Genomic DNA, 13,261 nt, shown 5'->3' on the forward strand with positions numbered 1-13,261 from the left:
TGTATTATTGCTGGTGACTCCAACTGTAACATCCCCCATTAAAAATCTTTAAAACCTTTTATTAAAGACACACAAAAAGAGAAGTAGTGAATGCAGCTGAAATTTAAAGCATTAAGTAAGGCTTTCATTTTAACCATTTCTCTTTAGTGATATAGAGTTTTTATAGGGGAATCCCAGTTGAAACAATCTTTGTGGATGGCATTAAAGATAATATTAACTGTCCTCTCTGGGGAAAGAGAAAAAGTTAGTTCAGACTAGTGATTCCCAACCTTTTTGGCTCGAGTGCCACAAATATGATTTTTACAACCTTGAAGGGCCACCAGTCTCTGCCAGCAGGCCCCCTCCCCCTCACTGCAGCCAGAGGGAAAGAGTTCAGTGAGGAGGATCTCTTGTCCCCCCTGCTGCAGCAGGGAAACTGTTAGCTCCACCTAGGTCCCTAGGCAGCGGCTCCCTTCTGCCTGCAGCCAGGGGTATGGGAAATCAGTGGTCCCCTCCCTCTGGCTCCAGTAGGGACCCATCACCTAGGGACCCAGGCAGAGCACTTTTCTGTGTTCCCTGCTACAGCCAGGGGGAGGGGAGCGCTGATCTCACATCCTCTTGGCTGCAACAAGGATCTGCACTGGCAATGAGCTCCGCATGGGTACTTAGGCAGAGGCTCCCTTCTGCAGCCAGCGAGAGGGGAGCCGCGGGCCAGTCTGAAAGACCCTACAGGCCACAGGTTGGGAACCACTGGTTTAGATGGTCTGGAGCTGTTATTTCTGAAGTTCAGTCCTGTTTCCTTTAAGGTAAAATAAGACAAGCACACGCATAATGGGAGAGAAAATAACAACAAGGTGAGAAAATGCAGCTTCTGTCTCTGATGCTGTCTTTTACTTGCAGCCCTGCTGCTGGAGTCACGGGGACCCAGCACATGGTCTGAGGTGTCATGCTGAACTGGCAAACTTGTCCCAGTGTCAGCCTGTTTAAGACATTACCTTTAGCTGTCCTTTCTGATCCCTGGCTCTGGACAGTGTGGAGTTTTCTTGGCCAACTAAGCCAGATTTTTGAGAAGGCAAAAAGAAAGAAATAGGAAAAAGGTAAAATAAGATGGGGAAGGAAAATGACGCATTAGGGAAAGTGGACACCAGGAATCCAGTGCACACATCCCAGATGGTGTTCAGGGTTAAGCCAAAGCTGGTGGAAATGGTGATGTCATTTGGGTTCCTTTCACTGTCCCAGTCTGATCAGGATGATTTTCAGGATCAGGACAATGAGGGCCCAATGGTGTTCTGCTACAGAGTCCAGAGATGCTGAGGGTGGCAGCAGTCATCATGGTAAAGCTTGCTGCTTCTAATCCACCTGTCTTGCTTCTCCCACTTAGCAACCTCAGATAAACAATGCCCAAGCAGGGGTGGCAACCTCATCCCACTAAATCACCCCATCGGAACACATTTCGGTAAGTTTAATTATAAACTTTTCCTTCCATTTCTAAATTGTTTCCACTAATTGTCATGCCAACCAGTGACTTTACCAAGAGCCTTGAAAACCTTTTATCACAGTTCTTTTAACATAAATAATCCAGTTTGCCCCAGTCTTTCTGTCTCCAAGTTTGCTAACTTTGATATACAATTTTACATAACAGGACAAGTAGGACTTTGGTTACCTTGTGCAATGTAGAGTACAGATCTCTGCACAGCAGTGCCCATTCATTCTGAACAAGAGTTCCTATTGACTACTATTTTCTCTTTCTCTGAAGTATATTCTAATGCTCTGGGTCCGAGCCAAATCTTTCTCTCCTTACTCAGAAGAATACTCCCATTCTAGTCAATGGAACCATGAACGTGTATAAGGCAAGCCGGATTCGGTCTGTACTCTGTATGTGGAAATATGCAGTTTGTTATTATGAGAAAGTGAAATTACAATTCTTCATAGATACAATGGAAAATATCAAAGAACCTCTGTTCTGGAGAATGAAGTTGTAGAGCCCTCTTGTGGGTGGAAAATAGAAGTCTGGATTATTATGAAATAAACACACACTTTGGAACAAATGTACAAAGGGCTTCTAAAAACGTGACAGCAGGTTTGCGCCTGCAGTATCTGTAGCGACACACTTTGTATAGCCAATCAGTGCACAAATCCAACTTCTACATATAAATGAGAGGTTTTACAGATGTAACTTGAAAAGGATGCATTTGTGGAGGCAGTATTAAACTCATGCATGTATGTGACTCAGTCGCTAGGAAATCCCCCACATACAGAGTCTCTATAGAGCAGTCTGTGCTGTATCATGGGGGTGGAATCCATCCCCCAAAACCTTGCATATTTCCCTCATAAAACCATTACATGGAGTGTGAGAAAGGACTTTTTCCAATTGTATCCTTAGCTATCCCTTATTGACACAGGATCACTAAGCCATTTCCTATGATTAATGCCCAATTATGCAACCCTCACTCACTGGGAGCAGTACTTTTGAATGCAAGTATTGACTGACACAGACATTGTACTAATACTTTACTTAAGGCCCAGTTCTGCAGTCCTTATGGAAATCAAGCTGTTCTTACTCACAGGAGTAGGTATGGCTTGATGTAGGAATCTCAGAATAAAGCTGGGCCATTCCTTGAGGGAGAAAATCCAGATACACTTCTTGTTTGCTTTCTATTTAACATTCCTTGTTTAACTGTATCCTACACAAAATGAAATCCAAGTTAGGATAAAGCATCTTTAAATTATGATACTGAAGGGTGTTCTCCATCCTCTGGTTAGCGATCATAAATACCTCTGTTGTGACTGGCTGCTGCCCTCAGACATTTCTGTCCATACACCTGCAGCACATGGCCACCTGAAATTGTGACCCACTGCCTATGCTGTCACCCGTCTTTTATTTAAAAAAGACTACAATATTCTAGAACAAGTGCTGCAAACATTGCTGAGTGTAATAATACATGATCTAGTCAGAGGGCGATTATCAGTCTGTTAATCTAGAAATCTTTACACTATTGCAAGTCCCAAGAGTCCAAAAATCATGTCTCAAACCTCAAAATATCACAGTAATGGCTTAACAATCATGAAATTTTGTAAAACAATTAATGTACTTGGGATAATTTTATTTACCTTCTGGTTTTTGAGCCTTTTGGCAACGTTGGGGCCTCATTTTCAAACTTTTTTCTGCCTCACAAGGGCTAGAAACTAACTTTTCAACATTTTATTTTAACATTATTTACAATAACTTTCCAGACAAGTATTAACAAATCTTATTCATAATCTATACTTGTTTTCCTTAAATGATCTACTTTTGTTTGGTCAGCCTCTTGCACTCTCTTGTGTGTTTATTTTGTTCAAATTCCAAAAAAAATGGTAGCCTAATCTACTGGAGCCTATCTACCATTTTTTCCATTAGAAGGATTTCCGATCCTTTTTTTCTCCATCCCACTAATGTAGGGAGATCTGTCCTTTTCCAAAAACGAGCTGCGCTGATTTAGTGTACATGTGTATGTATCTATATCAAAGTACAAATTCCATTTTGTTTTGTGAGCACCATTTTGGTTGTGAGACTGCATTGTGCCTTCCCTGTTGTCTTTTTGTCTCAATCTTGGACTGGAGTTCCAACAGGTGTTGACAGAGGGTGAACAATGCAGCACAATCAGTGGTCGTTAACAATGAATGATTTTGTCCTGGAAATACAATGGGTATGCTAAAGACGGTGGCCAAACCTAAAGAAACCAGTTTTTTCAAGTTTGGACTTCAGATAGGCCGTAACAGGTCATCTGACAGGGGCTTTGTGACTGACCAGGAGGATGACCTGACCTGAAATCAGGAGGTTATAAAAGGAGAAGGTTGGCTCTTTGTCTTTTACCAACTAGAACAAAAAAAAAGCAAGATTGGGCAGGAGGAGAAGGAAGAAGGATAGGATCCTGAAAGGACTGACTAAAACTCAAAGGGCTCTCAGAGTGGGAGGTTTTTCCATGGAGATGTGCGTTATTTTTGTGTGGATCTTCAGTCTTTAGTCTTTTTTATGTTTTCTGCATGAGTAAAGGATGTGTGTGTTTAGAAATCCCTTTGCAGAGTCTCTGTGTTATTTGCTTACATTGTCATGGAATCCTCAGGGAGGGAAACAGCAAACCAGGTGGTCCACAGCTTTGGTGGAACCCTAGGAGCATGCAGCCGCTATGGGGGGAGGCTTGAAAGGGCTGTTGCTACTTTCAGAGTCTAGATAATTGGATTCTGGAATCTCGACTGCCAAGTGAAGGGGGGTATCAGGCAAATGGTCTGCACCTGCAGTGCATTCCTAGAGGCCCAGAGACAGAGAGACAGTGCCTGAACTCTGCCCAACCCCACCAAGCCAAGAGCATATGGGACCCAAGGTTTGAGCCCAGTACAGCAGTTCCTCCCTATTTGTCAAAATCAAATCTAGAACAGCCTATCCCTTAGTAGCTTTCTCCATCTTCTGAAATAAAAAAATGTTTCCTATACATTCCAAGAACTTGTTGGATAATCTGTGTAGTTTTCCCAACAGATGTGTGGGTAGCTGAAGTCCCCCATCACCATAAAGTCTTGTGCTTTGGATGATTTTAATTGTTTATAAAAAACATCAGAGGTCTCGTGAGGCACTGCCTTGTGGAAAACAAGGATGAAAACAGTCCTGAACAATGGTGAGCAGCACAGCCAGGCAGCAAATCATGGAGAAGTTCCCAGGCTGCCATCTCTCTGGATTCAGTGTTGGAGTCTGTCAAAGCAGCTCTATAGTTTATTTTTTATTTTTTAATGAGATACAATCTAGGGTTACAGGACTTTCCCACATTTACCTTTACAAGTACAAATCTGATTCACTCTGTCCCCCTGATGGAATGATGAATTGCTTGGAGAGTGTCACCCTCACTTCTCACACACAGCCATGTATACAAATATTAATTCTGGAAAGAACTCTTTGCCTCTTCTATTCTAATTTTAAAGGACTCGAGAGAGCTCTGATCTTGTGCTTCTAAAGATTTCCATCCCCTCTTTTACACGGCTGTCGATAGAGTTGACCCTGCTGACATTAAAAGTATTATAATTTGGATCATGCCTTAATTACGTTGGGTCTTGACTTTTTACACCAAGAACAGAACATGATTTTAGGAGTCTTCATCCTGCTTTGTTCAGTGATATTCATTGTAAACATTATTTAACCTCGCAGTGGGAAACCAATGCCATTCATGCAGATAATCTTATCTGTTTCTGGGAATCTGCCAAGGCTTTTCTGAGGGGAAGCTCTGCCAAGAAAAAGATGTTCAGACAGGATCTATTTGAATAGGAGGAAACAATTAATGTATTAGGGAAAGGGAGAATTTAAAGAGGGGCAATAAAGGTCCATTTGTTCTGGACAAATGGATTCAGCTTCTGCTTTGGATCCCAAGTGAAAAAGGTCCCTCATTTGTGCACAACATAAAACCAGCACATATCGTATCATGATTATCAATCTTTGCTCAGATGTGGCCAAAAACATGGATGCTGCAGGTCAGGTCTGAGGTCAGTGCTGGAACTGTGTCAGGGCTGAACCTTGATAGCAGAAACTCCAGCACTTCTGACGGATGATTGAAAATTCTGGCAGCTGGAGCCATCTTGATTTTCCATGCTGACTACCTCCTAGTGGAGATTGTGCTGGATCTTTTTAGCCATCAGATGTTGGTGATGAGGCTGCAGTCCTGTTTGAGCATGGTTGAGCTGGCTTTTAAGTGACTGTATTCATTCCAGGAGGAAGGACTCAAATGGTAATGGGCACTGGCTTATTTCTAGTACAGTCTGTATGCCTGTCATACTCAATAGGTGTAGGAGGCCACTGTGGGAAAATATATGAGGGTATGAGTTGTGCTGACAATACCCGGCTCTGCACTTCCTTTTCATTCAACCCATTATGGATTGTGTACCTCATCTAGGTGACAGCTTTGTATGGAAGAGAGACAGCTGCTGAAAACTCATCCTAAACAAGACTGAGATGATGCTCATGTAGTTGGGAAAGCATTTTGACAAGTTTGCTGGATGTTTGCATAAACCTGTTATAGCCTCATTGGTGAGACAGGGGCAGAGTCTGGGAGTTGTCTGCTGCTGAGTTTTGTGCTAAACACATTTGTACCAATTTCAAAAATGGACTTCGTTTTTGAAAGTTATCTTAACACCTTCTTTGGTGTAATGGTAGCAATTTGTTTTCTGCTGCTCTATGCTGTTTATAAATAAAAATAATCACAGAAAAGTCTATTAGCTAATTGGCTGAAGAAGGAAAAATTGGCTTTTAAATGAAATAGAACGTGATGGTTACATCACTGCTTGGTGAATTCAAAAGAGCACAAGGTAAAGGTCTGATCCTGAATTTAAGAGGAATTGTGTTATTGATTCAAGAAGAGCAGACTCAAGCTCTAATTCCCCAAATGCATGATATTGATGTAGCCCTTATATAAAACTAACACATCAAAGACTGAGGATTTAGTGTGAGAGGACGCATTCTCCAATCACAATGAGCCCAGTACGTTCATTCCGCGATAGTTGCAAAAAAGTTTTAAAAGCCTCTGTCACAAGGTGATCTGGCCCTTTAAAGGGATTGGGGCCCAGCTACACCTATGCCAGGCTCAGCCCACCACCCTAGGCAAAAGGAATAAGTCCAGGGGTTTCATGATAGAGGCATGTGACTCAGACCCAGGCTTGCCAATATAAAGGGCAGCTTGAATTCAGTGAGTCTGTTGAGTGCAGGGAGAAACTCAAAAGAACAGGAGGGCTCTGTGAGCTGTTCTATGTAGGGAGACTGTCCTCAGCTTCCAGGATGTGCAAGCCTGTCTGGAACAGGAGTGAGCTAGGAAGGCTGCAAAGGACTGTGAGACGCATGGAGAATAGGTAGGATCATGCAGGACATTTCAGCTCAGTGGCAGAGATGTGGTTACTTTGATTTTAGTTTGAACTGTTCTGATTTGGAAGAATAAAACTTAACCCTGAAGAAAAGGGGCAGAAATCCTGCTGGTGTTTAGGTATGTATTTGATGCAGTGCCTGGTGAGTTGGCTCACTGGTTTACAGCTTCCATTAGCTTTACTTGGCTTCATAGACAGCTTAATTCAAATGATCCTTATCGACCACGTTAGACTACGTTACATACATGCTGTCATTTTACCATGACAATTAAATGATATCCAGACTACATTGTTCTTTTGGGCATTTCCCCTCACATCTGGTATTTCATGAAGAACTTAACCTTCAGTAAACTAGATACACATTTCTACTTACATGTAACTCTTGTACAAATGAAGGCTCTGATCCTACAAAGACTTACTCACAGGTTTGATGTTACGCACTATGAGTAGTCCCACAGCACTCAATGAAACTATTCATGTGGCACAACGTTAAGCATGTGGTTAGTGCTTGCTAGATCTGTGCCTATAGAATGAAATATTAATGGGACATTGTGACGGAGTTCACTCAGCAGAGCAGCACCTCCTGCTGGTTGTCTGCAGGATTAACTCTCTGAGCTGGCACGCCCTTTCCAGGTGATGCCTGTCTCGCTGCCTTCTCCACCTGCAGATCCATCTCACCAAGGAACTGCAGCATTCTTTTTTTTTTTTTTGACTAGGTCCTCCAGCTGTGCCACCATCTGTGTCTTCCCTCTTCCGGGTATGGTTAAGAATCGTCCAGTTCCTTTTCTGTCACTCTATTCCGGTGCAGTGCCAGTGGCATATAAGGGTGGCAGCTTGGAAGTGCTGTTCAATCCAACTTGCTGAGTGCAGGGACATATAAGGGGTCAGCTTGAGGGTGCTGATTGACCCGGTCCGCTCAGACACACTCTGTTAATCTGTGAATGTGTCTGTGTATACTATTTGTGATCTGGGAAGTGGGCGGGCTCGGCCCCTCCCCCTGGAGGGAAGGAGTCACTGAACCCAGGACACAACTGATTTTGTGGGACAAAGAATGAAAAAAGGAGCAGGCGTGGGAGTCACAGGGCCAAACGAAGGGAACCAGAATGGGACACCAAGCACAGAACCCTGAACAGAGCCCACTGCTCACAGAAGGTGTCAAGGGAGCCAGTGGATGCTGCCCAGTGGAACTCTGCCCACATGTGTGAGTGGACAGAGGAACGGAAGTAGGCTCCACAGTCACAGAGCGCCCCCTAGCCAACCTCCTCTCCCTGGTCTTGTAGATGGTCTTGATGAGGAGGTCCTGCAACTTTGTGGGGCCACGGATGGGGTGTGCATATAAAAACAAGTGCGGGGAAAAGTGCAGCCAGAACCTCAGCAGGAGGTTCTGGAGGAGCCGGAACAGGGGCTGCAGCCTGGTATATATGCGGATGTTTATCTGAGTCTGGGGCTAGTGGAACTCAGCCTTGGGAACTTAGGTCCCACAGGGTAGCTCCATTGGGAGGGGACTTGCAGAAGGGAGAAGTAAAGGTACACATGAAAACACAAGTGACATAAGCAGTATATTGATAGAATTACAACCCCCTGCCGCCCAGGAAAGTAATCCTAATAAATGAGCGCACCCCAAGGTAATGGGCAAATCTGATAACAGGGGGCCCATGTTTTACCTAATGTTAAGTAGTGGGGCTTTCACTCAAAAAGGTTGGGAACCACTAACCTAGACCATCACTGACAGGTGTTTGTCCAACCTGTTCTTAAAAACCTCCAATGACTGGGATTCCACAACCTACCTTGGAAGCCAAATCCAGAATTTAACTATCCTTAAAGTTAGAAAGATTTTCCTAATATCCAATCTAAATCTTCCTTGTGCAGATTAAACCCATTACTTCTTGTCCTACTCTCTGGGATATGGAGAACAATTGATCATTAACCTCTTTATAACAGCCTTTAGCATATTTCAAGATTTTTATGAGGTCCTCCTCAGTCTTCTTTTCTCAAGACTAAACATGCCCAGTTTTTTTAAAGTTATCTCATAGGTTAGGTTTTCTAATCTTTTTAGCTTTTTTGTTTCTCTCCTCTGGAGTCTCTCCAATTTACCCATATCTTTCCTAAAGTGTGGCACCCAGAAGTAGACACAGTATTCCAGCTGAGGCCTCACCAGTGGTGAGTAGGGCGGGACAATTACCCCCCATACCTGACATACAATACTCCTGTTTATAACCCCCAGAATGATATTAGCTTTTTTTGCAATTGCATCACATTGTTGACTCATATTCCATTTGTGATCCAATATAACCCCCACATCCTCTTCAACAGTACTACCACTTAGCCAATTATTTCCCATTTTGTAATTGTCCGTTTGATTTTTCCTTCTTAAGTGAAGTACATTGCACTTATCTTTATTGAATTTCATCTTGATGATTTCAGATCAATTCTCCAATTTTGTCAAAGTTGTTTTGAATTCTAATCTGGTCCTCCAAAGTGCTTGCAACCCCTCTGAGCTTGGAGTCCCTGCAAATTTTATAAGCATAATTCTCCACGTCATTATTCAAGCCATTAATGAAAATATTGAATCGTACTGGACCATGGACTAATCCCTGGGGGACCCCACTAGACACACCCTCTGAGTTTCGCAGCAAACCATTGACAATTGCTCTTTGAGTATGGTCTTTCAACCAGTTGTACCAACATCTTATAGTAATTTAATCTAGACCAGTTCTCTAGTATGCTTATGAGAATGTCATGTGGGACTGTGTCAACAGCCTTAAACTAAAATCTAGAAATATCATGTCTACAGATTCCTTCCATCCACTAGGTCAGTAACCCATCAAGAAAGGAAATTAGGTTCATTTGGCACGATTTTTTCTTGAGATATCCACGCTGACTACTCCTTATAACCCTACTATTCTCTAGGTGATAACAAACTGATTGTTTTTAATAATTTTTTCCAGTATCTTTCCAGGTATTGAAATTAGGCTGACTAGTCTATAATTCCACGGGGGCTCTTTGTTACACTTTATAAAGATAGGTTCTATGTTTTCCCTTCTCCAGTCCTTTGGGACCTTGCCTGTCGTTCATGAGTTCTCAAAGATAATTGCTAATGGTTCCGAGACTGCGTCAGCTAGTTCCTTAAGTACCCTAGGATGAATTTCTTCAGGCACTACTGACTTGAATACATCTAATTTATCTAAATATTCTTTAATCTGTTCTTTCCCTATTTGGCTTGTTTTCCTTCCCCTTTGGTATTAAAATTAATTGTGTTGAGTATCTGGTCACCATTAACCTTTATACTGAAGACTAAAGCAAATATGCATTAAATGCCTCCGCTTCCTTGAGAGTTATTAGCTCCCCTTCTCCATTATGTAGAGGACCTACACTTTCCTTGTCTTTATCCTGATTGTAAGATATTTAAAGAACTTTTTCTTATTACCTTCTATGCCCTTTGTTAGGTGTAACTCATTTTGTACATTAGCCTTTCTGATTTTTTCCTACATACTTGTGCTATTCTTTTTTTCTCTTCTTTAGCTATTTGTTCATGTGTCAACTTTTTGTAGGATTTCTTTTTGATTTTCAAAATATACTTTCTGGGGAAAATCCCCAGCTTTTACAGACATGCTGCTCTTTATAAACTCTTAAAACATTTTAATCTTTCACTCTGCGAAGTGTAATTTGGAGGCAAGACTGTGTTCACTAGCAGAATCCTGGAAGAAGTTTCCTTCAGGCCGCACATTAGCCCAACAGAGCAAACAATAATAGTCAGATGACTCCAACAGTAAAGCACTGCAGTGCCAGAGCACACATTTTGAGACATACAGGGTGTGACAACTGAACTGCACTCAAGGTAGCTAGGTGAGGAAGGAAGGAAGAAAGGTGGCTTTAAACCACTTTTAGGATCCTCTCCCCCAAATCCTGGAACCCTTTGTGCAACTTAGTGCAGCTTTTTAAAGGAAAGAGCTAAGCTCCTTGTTTTCTTGAAGAGAGGTAAGTCTTTGCAACTTACCTTTGAAGTCTGGTAGTATAAAACAAACATAACATTGGCAAAGGGATCAAAGTCTAGTGCTGTCTGCTGCAATGCACCTTCCAAGCTGTTCTGTCTGATGATCATGAAAAAGCTGGGGCTCCTGCATTTGCAGTCTGTCCGTCCCACAAATAGCAAAGCTTACTTAGAAGAAAAAAAAACAACCCCAACCATTGAATTATTAGGGATCATAAGGTATTCCAACCCTGAAAACCCATACTGTGTAGTATGTGACAGGATGATATGAATAAGATTAAAAGGCCAGTTTTAATGTAGGGTGCTGAGTGTTTGGCAGCAAAGAAGAAACATTAACAAATGATTTGTTCCACAGAAATGCAAATGTTGAGCTGGATAAGTGGGTTAAGCAAGCAAGTCCACACGAGGAATATGTATGTTTGAGACATGCTCAAAGTAATACTCATACATTAGAACAGGAGTGAGCACAGGCTCAGAGGGTTTGTCAAATGCAGTCACGACAACTATATGGGTAAAACAATCCAACAGACTAAGACTGAAGGAAAAACAGCAAAGCTGACCCAAAAAGTGGTGGGATTAAAGGAAGACATATTAATGTGGTATGATAAAGGATATGGCATTAAACAGAACACTTTGGAGGGAAAGGACCATAGAGTGGTCCCCATTTGATATAATTAACACAAGGAAGAAGAAGAAAGTATCCTCCCCCCCCCCATGTATATGATGCTCCCAGTTCCCACAGCATCTCCTGCTTCCCATATATTTACATAGCAGCCTTTGCTTCCCATTCCTCTGTGTGGTTCAGAATGATTTTGAAATTTGACAGTTTATCGGTAAGAGAGGAAAGCATTTGAATGGTAGAAAATTGAGCAAAAAGGCAGGGGGAAGCCCCTGAGATGGATGGGTGTGTGTGGAAAGAGTGGGGGGAATGGGATGATCTAATTTAGTTCCCTTAATCTGAGGGGCAGGATAGAAAGGGGAAAGTGCAGCAGAGGAGAAAGGAAGTATACTTTAGACTTTACGATACAATCTGTGTTAATCCTATGTCAACCTCTTCGGAAAAGATACCAAACTAGAAGAACCAGCTCTTCTTCGAGATTGAGGTATGCCTGCTAACTGTTCTGAACTTTTCAGACATGGGATTTCATTCTCTAATCTGATTTCCATTTGTCTGTCAAACTGTATAAATGAAGATAAGTTTACTATATTTTAAATTTTTTTTAATTGCTGTTTTCACTTACCTTCTTTATTTGGTCATGGCCACTTGTACCTAGCCAATCACTAATTTTTAGATCAGTGATCAATTAATGTTTGCTTGTCCAGAACAACTGTTTAGTTATGGCTAACAAAATTTGCTGGGGAGTATTGAAATTAGGAGCTGTGAGAATTCATATTGCCTTCAGATAATCTTTTTCTTTCATGATAGGAGGAAAACGGATGCACATCTAAGAGACACTACACATGAGTTGCACAATTTGCCTGAAGACCTTCATGTTACAGCAAATACCCTGAAGAAAGCTGGGACAGAAATGAGGGTCGTGATCCTGGACCAGCTAACTATGGCTCTGCTATACCAGATGTATCACCTGACCAAGAACTAGCTGTACCAGGCAATTCAACACCCCAAGCTGAATTACGGGTGACCAGATGTCCCGATTTTATAGGGACAGTTCTGAAATTCAGGGTTTTTTCTTATATGGGTGCCTATTACTCCCCACCTCCTGTCCTGATTTTTCACACTTGCTGTCCGGTCACCCTAGCTGTAGCTTGCAAGCTGGCCGTTCAGTGAAGAGATGCTGGCAGCATTCAATAGCTTAACAGTAGAGCTGGTTTGAAACATTTCTTCAAAAAAAATGTTCCCAAAGAAAATATGGTTATCCCCTCCAGATCTGACTGTACAGAATCTGGGATGCAGATATATAACATATATCTTGTCATGATGCCTTCAAAAACCTTGACAACTCTTAGGCAGCTGGTGTGCTGAAACCATTGCTTATCATGCTGACCAATATTGTCTCCTTGTGTTCCTCTGTTGATTTGTATCTACTATTGCCTCTTGTCTTAGTCTTAGATTGTAACTTTTTGATCTATGTTTGTACAATGCCTAGCACAATGGGGTCCAGACCCATGACTGGGGCTCCTAAGCACTATCATAAGACAAATAGTAAATAATAAAAATTGTATTTTGCTTTAACATTCTATATAATTTTATATACATTTTGGAAAAAAATATGTTAATGTTAATTATTATGATTTTTGCTTTGCATAGAGTTTTTGATGGGAAGTCCACATTCTTTTAACTTTAAGGAAAACATTTATGCTGGGAAATTGTTTTATTGGTTACTTCTTACCTCATATTTCCACTTAGAGGTGATACCTCTGTTTATTTTCCCCCCAGAACCCCTGCCCTAAAATTTG

The 13,261-nt window shown here is 41.8% G+C and overlaps 1 long non-coding RNA gene across 1 annotated transcript in view; it reads left to right on the forward strand.

Annotated features, from left to right (window-relative positions):
* LOC137141354 (uncharacterized) overlaps positions 1-12,996 on the forward strand; it is a 28,574-nt gene extending 15,578 nt beyond the window's left edge. The window contains exons 2-3 of the long non-coding RNA XR_010916598.1: positions 1,361-1,435; positions 12,270-12,996. This is a non-coding gene — a long non-coding RNA (uncharacterized lncRNA). The remainder of the gene's footprint in view (positions 1-1,360; positions 1,436-12,269) is intronic.
* The last annotated feature ends 265 nt before the right edge of the window (positions 12,997-13,261 follow it).

This window comes from Emydura macquarii, unplaced genomic scaffold (genome assembly GCF_026122565.2).
Source record: "Emydura macquarii macquarii isolate MOO-44397 ecotype Brisbane River unplaced genomic scaffold, CSIRO-AGI_Emac_v2 contig_369, whole genome shotgun sequence".
NCBI classification, from domain to species: domain Eukaryota; kingdom Metazoa; phylum Chordata; order Testudines; family Chelidae; genus Emydura; species Emydura macquarii.